The sequence below is a fragment of the Puma concolor genome, chromosome B3 (genome assembly GCF_028749965.1).
Source record: "Puma concolor isolate L17-30 chromosome B3, mPumCon1.1.hap2, whole genome shotgun sequence".
NCBI classification, from domain to species: Eukaryota; Metazoa; Chordata; class Mammalia; order Carnivora; family Felidae; genus Puma; species Puma concolor.
In genome coordinates this window covers 59176180-59184586 of record NC_141672.1, presented here as the reverse complement: position 1 = coordinate 59184586, position 8407 = coordinate 59176180, and the positions used below count along the sequence as shown (strand labels likewise).

The 8407-nt window shown below is 34.5% G+C and overlaps 1 long non-coding RNA gene across 2 annotated transcripts in view; it reads right to left on the bottom strand.

Annotated features, from left to right (window-relative positions):
• Window positions 1–2137: 2137 nt before the first annotated feature.
• LOC112856045 (uncharacterized) overlaps window positions 2138–8407 on the bottom strand; it is an 89705-nt gene continuing 83435 nt past the window's right edge. For both annotated transcript variants that reach the window (XR_015251860.1, XR_003223072.2), the window contains exon 4: window positions 2138–2882. This is a non-coding gene — a long non-coding RNA (uncharacterized LOC112856045). The remainder of the gene's footprint in view (window positions 2883–8407) is intronic.

Here is an 8407-nt window from a genome sequence, read left to right as displayed (position 1 = left end):
CATTTACATCATCCTTCTCCCACAATGAAAACTTTGTGTCCTGAATATAATATGTTTATTCATTTGCCCTATGCAGAAAGAAGTTTCTGACATAATTCATTTCTTTCATCACACGAATTCCTATTTGCTCTTCCATTACATTTAGCTCCTGTATTACAATAGAATGCCTATAATTCATGGAAACAAGATGCTCACTTCCTTTCCAGGGCAAGGATAAAAGTAAAAGTAATTATGTACAAAGTGGTGTTCAGCCTCAATTTATGAAAAACTACACAGATTTGGTAGCTGTAGCTCATGTCTCTGCAGCTCATCCCAAAGCCATAACTGATATTTGCCACATTATTCCTTTACTGTTCTCTAGTTTTTCTCATTCTTGATCTGAAGTTTGATTGGCTTTGGCCGCTTGTCTGGTACTGAGACACAGTTTTATCTCTGAATTACCTTAAGCTTTAGGTTTCTTACCTTTATTAAGCAACAATTCTTTAAAATTGCCCATTTGCCATCATCACTGTGTATGGAAATGCCAAGAGCCACATCCATTAATCCCTGAGTTCAAGAATAGGACTTTTTGTTTGTTGGTACAGTAATCTCTTTCTCAGTCAGCTGGGTTAGAGTACCCAATATATCCATTAGACAGTATTAACTTTAAGTTTAGTGGAATATTCAGTTAACCTTTGAAAGAACAATGTATTTTGTGGAAATAATCAACTCAGTCATGTTGACTCTAAGGTGTGGGAATGCAAAACAAATTCAAGAAGTGTGTCAGTGGGAGTAATGGTGTGGCATCCAGGACTACCTCTCTCTCCCGGCTCCTTCACCTGTTTATTCCAGAGCCATATATTAGCAATTATTTGGCAAATATACCACATCTTAAAAGACAACAAACCAACACTGAAGGGAGTTATTCCTGAAGCAGCATCTTTGCTGGACCTTTATCAGGCCATTGTGTTATGATCAACTGCCTTTGGGTATTGTATATGAGAATATGCACATGGCATATGGTAAGATTATATGATAGCATTGTCAAGAACCCATTGTCCTAACTCTTCTTTTATATGAGTCAATATCATGTGGAATTCCATGATGATATATTATTCATTTTGTAAGTAAAGAGACAATAATGCTGTAGGGGGCCTCTGGGCAAGGAAGGTAAACACAAATCCAGAGTAGGTCTCTATTCTTGTAAGGATGGATCAATGTTCCTAAAAAGGCCCCATTATAATCTCCATGTCACTTAATGGCTAACTAGCCTCCTTGAGCAATGTTTCCATATAAAAGGCTGTTGCACATGCTCTCTGCTACCAGCAAATTGGACACTCATAGTGGCAGTAATTAGACAATTATTGAAGATAACTACAGACAGTCCCCAACTTAGGATGGATCAGTTTGCAGTTTTTTTTTTTTTATGATGGTGTGAAAACAACACTCATTTAGTAGAAACTGCATTTCAAATTTTGAAATTTGATGATTTCCTGAACTAGTAGTATGCAGATAGTGTCTTATGGGCAGTGGCAGTGAGCTACAGCTCTCAGTCAGCCACATGATTACAAGAGCAAACAACCATACACCTACAACCATTCTGTACCCATCCAGCCATTCTGTTTTTTCACTTTCAGTAGAGTATTCAATAACTTACATGAAATATTCAACACTTTATTATAAAATAGGCTTGGTGTTAGATGAATTTTCCGAACTGTAAACTAATCTAAGTGTTCTGAGCATGTTTAAGTTAGGCTAGACTAAGCTATGACATTCAGTAGGCCAGGCGTATTCAATGCGTTTTTTAATTAGGATATTTTCAACTTGTAAAGGGTTTAGTGCAATGTAACCCCATCATAACTCAGGAAGATCTCTAGTCCATAGTTTCAGTTTTACATGTAGTCCTATTGTTAGCCCATTTTGGCAATAGTGGGAAGCTAAGGAAAGAGGCTTCCTTAACTCCAAGGGATGAAAGATGTGTACCTGAAGTTTGAGAACTTGTGTTAAGGTCCTGTGGTTGCTATAATAAGTTACCACAAATTTGGCAGCTTAAAACAATGTAAGTTTATTTTCTCATTATTCTGAAGGCTAATGTAGGCTAGAATCCTTCCTTGCCTCTTCTGGCTTCTGGCAGCTGTTGGCATCCCTTTGCTATCAATCAAATATTTCCATTGCCACTTCCTCTTCTGTGTGTCTCTCCTTTGTGTGTCTTCCAGAAGGACAGCTGCCATTGGATTCAGGACTGACTTGCATAAGCCACAATGATCTCATCATCTCAGCATTCTTAATTTATTTCCATCTGTGAATAATCTTTTTTCCAAATAAGGGAACATTTATATATTCCAGGGATTTGGCATGGACCTATCTTGGGGGCTACCATTCAAGGCACCATACCTGGCAAGTGTGAAACCTTCCTGGGTGAAAGCATCGTATAATATTATGAAACGTAAATTCATCGCATACTGATAACATCATTTCAGTGAGGACATTTAAAAACAACAACAACAACAACAACAACAAACAACACAGGCAATGTTGCATCCTCATTATGGCATATTTTAAGATGTTTTATTCTGAGATTTGCCATATTTGATATATACTACAAAATGCAAAACCTTCTAAATTCTGCTTAATGCTGCCTATAAGAACCCTTCCAGGCACTGCATCAGAAGTACAGTGTGGGTTAATTGCTGGTGACAGAAAGATAGACTGGTGGGTGGGGGTGGCTCTTATCCACACAGTCCTGTAGGGCCTAGATGCATGACAAATGTGCATGCACATGCCTCATGTCTGGACATTCAGGCTTTCTGGGATGGGTCCTCATGTCTGGGTCTCGTATGGATAGACTCCCAAGCCACAGGTGGGAACTTCTGGGGGACCCAATGCTGCTCAGCTCCAGCCTGCTGCAAAACAGAGATGCCAAACTATCAAAATTGAACTCACTAAAATTTATTTCCCTCATTTGGAAATAGTATTATTTTGCAAACAAAAATTAGTAATGCCAAACTTCAGTATAAGTTATAATCCAATGGCACGATCACTACAAGATTAATAGAAAAATATTTACAGCAACAATGTCATGAACAAATATTTCATGCCTTTAATATAAATGTTTAAATATGATTTATTTATAAGGGGTCATCTAATTTTCATCAAGTAATGTTATGTTCTGGTTCCCAATTGTCATTATTATTGGATGTAATTCGCTATCAACATTAAATCATAATGTAATTTTGTAACCTGCCTCACATTGGAACATATTACATTTTGTCCATTCATTAACAGATATTTAGTCATGTTCCTAACATATTGATGGAAAATTTGCATTTTAAAATGATTACCTTTGAAATAAGCCTAGGGGTAGACACCAACATTTCAGCATTTCCGGGTTAAATTAAAATTCCTCAATCAATAATTAATTGGGTCCTCACACTCCAGAGAAGAAAAAAATATATATATATTCTACAACTTTCCAATTGAGCCATTCAGTTGTGTGGAGTTTTAGGAAAGAATAGTCTCCTTATATAATCAGCTTTTTCTCCTAATAGTCACAGGTAAAGAAGCAAAGAACATGATGGGAAGAACTGGAAGGAAGGAAGATAATCAGTCTTTCAGAAGTTTTTGGTTTGTGTTGTTCATTTGTTTGTTTTTATGAGGTAGTATGATGCTTTGTAAAAAGAATAAAGCCAAAGAAATTGCAAGGTAGAGCTAAGCAAATTTGTCAAATAGGAAATGTCACATCCATAGGAAATATATGAAGATTGCCTTTTTTTCTGAGTTTTCAACACAGATATCCATATATGAAAAGGCTGAAGAAGTTTTATGTTTTGTAAGTCTGATTCTCTTATCGAAGTGTGCTGCATTTGTTAGCAGCATAGACTTCGGTCTAATAATCTTAGGTTCAAATTCCAACTTCACAGCAGGCTAGCTTTGTGACCTTGAGTAAGTTAATTTACTTTTCTAAATTTTAGTTTCCTAATTTGTGAAAATGGGACTGTTGTAAAGATTAGCTAAGGGACTAAATGTAACCTGTATATTAATGCCAGTTTCAAAAAAAATGTGAAAGAAAATGCTAAAATACAGCTAAATACAGTATTATTACTAGTGTTATTGTTGGCTTTATATTTCACCTCTTCCAGGTCATTGCTCTGTTGCCATTTCTGTTAGAAAACTTCGATCTCTTTATTTATATGTATAAGCCATGCCCCTTTCCAACTTTTTTCCCTGGCATGTTTTACCTGGTATCATTTATTATCATCAGAGGTACTCTATTTCATTCCTTAATAATTACCTAATTAATTAATTTCCTATGTATGCCCCTCCATTAAAATTTAAGTTCCTTGAGAAAGGATTTTTGTCTGGTTTGTTAACTATGCTTTTCCTAGTCACTACTTTCTAGACCCTAAAACAATGCCTGGTATGGAGTATATGCATTATAGTTTTGAATGAATTACTATTATTAAACTGTTGTGAACTCCCTCTGTTTCCCAGCAACCTTTTGCTTACTTAGGAATCATAATCATTTAGGGGCACCTGGGTGGCTCAGCCAGTTAAACGTCTTGACTTCGGCTCAGGTCATGATCTCGTGGTTTGTGAGTTCAAGCCCCACATTGGGCTCTGTGCTGACAGCTCAGAGCCTGGAGCCTGCTTCAGATTCTGTGTCTCTTCCTCTCTCTGTTCCTCCCATGCTCATGCTCTGTCTCCCAAAAATAAATAAATGTTAAAAAAATTTTTTAATTAAAAAATAATCATAATCATTTATAATTACTTTCTTGAGGAGTGTGTATGAGTAATACTACAATTGACTTCTCACATGTTTTGTGGAATTTGAATTCTTACAGTAAAATTAAGAGAAAGATATCATTGTCTTTACTTTTAAATGATTTTAGAGACTCATACTTTATGTGGTGACTTTCTCCTCACCTCCAATTTTTCCCTAACTACCATGTTGGGACACTTGTTCAATTTTATTGGCTATCCGCCTTCATTGTTTCAAAGAGCTATCACCATTTAATCACAGAGCCTGCTATTATGTCTTCCCCCAAATTCTAATAGCTTATGATAAATAACCTGACCTTAAAGATTGCCAAATAAGACATTGCTTTCTATTGTGCTGTAACATCTTTTACCTTTGAAACATCCTCCAAAATAAACTGTCATAGATGGAGAATTCAACTTTTTATTACTACTGTACAGGGTCATACATAAACAAGAACATACTGATCATTGAGTGATGATGGCTTTTTGAGTACTTAGGAAATAATACTCTTATTAAATAAATCTCTGCCTAAAATTGGACAGAGAGTTTCTAGGTTGGCCAATGAAGCTGTTCAAATTGTGCTAAATTTCCTCCTTTGGTTTACCTATTTTTTATGTTCTGTCAATTACATTTCCACTGAGAAGACATTTGAGGAAAGATTTTCCTTTCAAAAACAAAGAAAATAGAGAATGGTCAATTTAAAAAACAAACACACTACTAGTTATGGAGAATGTACCAAAACTCTGTTAGTCACTTTACATGCAGTATTTCTGAAAAGGTAGCATTATTTCTTTTCTTCACTAAAAAAAAAAAAAAAAAAAAAAAAACAATGCTCAGGGATACAGTTGACCCTTAAACAATGTGCAGATTAGGGCACCAACACAGTGCAGTCAAAAATTCACGCATAACTTTTGACTTCCTGAATCTTAACTACTTAATAGTCCATTGACCATAATCCTTACTGACAGCATAAACAGTTGATTAACACTTATTTTGAATATTATATGTAGCACATACTGTTTTCTTACAATAAAATAAACTAGGAAAAGAAAATATTATTAAGAAAGTCATAAGGAAGAATACATTTGCAGTACTGTATATCATTTATCGAAAAAATAGCCAGGTGCATCTGCACAGTTCATACCTATGTTGTTCAAGTGTCAACTGTGTAATTAATTTGGAAAAGAGTTCAAATGGATGACTATTCATATCTTCTTACATGAAAAACCATATCAATGTTATTTCAAATATTCTGTATTTTCAAATATGCTATATTACCAGGGTAGGTAATCATAGAAGAAATCATATACAAAGTATTACTGATACTAAAACTCTAGCTTATCTCCCACCCATCCACCCTTTACTGGATAACAGAAAAAAAATTAAAGGATTTGATGGATTATTTGGTTTACCTTTTGTGTCTACTGGTATTATGAGACAGGAAATACTGTATGTCTAGCACAACTCAAATCAATAAACTCCTACAAAGATTTATGGAAGTTGCAACATATTGAACAGTATTCCCCTCAGCTTATCCCTTGCCAGTGATCATAGAAATCTACATTCAATGCGAATGGCATGGAAGCATTATCACAACTATAGAAAGCCTCAAATATAATTTAGAGACATTTTTTCTTGACAGTTGTCTGACAATTCTAATTTGTCCTTGTACCTATTTGACATATTATATTAAATTATATCCAATACTTTATATCCATTACACACTAACACACTGTATCTTGAATGAACACAAGTAAAGTCAGCATAAGACACATAATATCACCAAGTGCTGAAGAAAAATATTTAGTTACTCCAGAAATTTGGACCCACTAATTTTCGTTAGATAAATGTGTACCTATGCCAGCATCTATAAATACATTAAACACCGAAACTATGTAAAAACCTAAAAAATTGGAGGTGCTTGGTTTGGGGGATGAGGAAAGCCCAGGGTCCCCCTACTTCTCTGCCATCTTAGCTTGGGTGGCTCAGTCAATTGAACTACCAACTTTTGATTTCGGCTCACATGATCTCACGTATATGAGATCAAGCTCTGCACTGAGTAGGAACGTTGCTTAACATTCTCTCTCTCTCTCTGTGTCTCTCTCCCTCTTCCCTTCTACCTCGCTCACACTCTGTTTCTCTTAAAAAAAAAAAAACTTAAAAATTGGAAAGAGGAAAATCTCACCTACACTCTTTCTAGAATTCTAAATATAAGCAAAGGCAGATGATCAACTGTCTGATATTTTAGTTCTTGGACATGATGATGGGGGTAGGGAGAATCCTGTGAATAGTGAAATCCTCAGTAATGTTAAGAATTAGGCCGAAGAAGAATGAATACAAATCTATGCTCTTTAATGTTTTAATACAATTTTATTTCAATACCATAATATTCAATGAAAAGAACTCTGAACACAGTGTTACAAATTTTTCAGATTGGCTATATCTCTGTGTTGGTCAGAGCTCCAACAGAGAAAAAGAACCAGAATGATTCCCACCCCTTTGATTAAATATATATGTGTGTGTGTGTGTGTGTATGTGTGTGTGTGTATATTTGATTATATATATATGATTATATACATATATATTAATGTATGAATATATATGTAAATTTGTAGGCTGAAATCTCTCAAGCAGAAGCTGATTTTAAGTTGACACATAACATTGATGATGACAGTTCACCCGTTGCTAATTTGTCACCTATGCAGATCTCCTTAATCCGCACTCAATCCACACAGGAAGATAATAACAAACTCATATTTTGCATTGAACATGATACAGTGTCTCATATATAACCAAAAATATGCTAAATTTTTCCCCAGAAAACAATTCAAAGTCCTTGGGTTATATTCACTCTTTTTAATGTTTCTTATTCAAGTATAATTAACATACAGTGCTATATTAGTTTCAGTTGTAGAATATAATTCAACAATTCTACACATTACTCGGGGCTTATCATGATAAGTATACTCTTAATCCCTTTCACCCGTTTCGCCAGTCCTCCCACCTACCTCCCCTCTGGCAACCACCAGTTTGTTCTCTATATTTAAGTTTTTTGAAATATTAAAAATAGAATTACCATATGATCCATTAATTCCACTATTGGATATTTATCCAAAGAAAATGAAAACACTGATTGAAAAAGATGTATGCACCCTTCTATTTATTGCATCATTATGTGCAATACCTAAGATATAGACCCAACCAAGTGTTCAACCATAAATGAATTGATAAAGAAGAATTATGGCGTATATACACAATGGAATATTTTTCAGCCATAAAAAAATGAAATCTTTCCATTTGCAACAACATGGATGGATCTACAGAGTATAATGCTAGGTGAAATAAGTCAGAGAAAGACAAATACCATATAATTTAACACATATATGTAATTTAAGAAGCAAGACAAGCGAACACAGAAAAAAAGAGATAAGCAAAAAAGTAGACTCCTAAATATAGAAATATTCCTTTTATTTGATATCACATAATTTAAATTCTATGATGTAAAGATATATACTATCATTAATATATCTTATGTTAGACTATAAAGGAATAAGGAGAGAAATATATTTCCACACACTCAAACATTTGTAACTAAAATAAAGAAGAAATATCTCATGAAAAGTACAGTTACACACTCACGCATATAATAACGATAAAGAATAAATACTC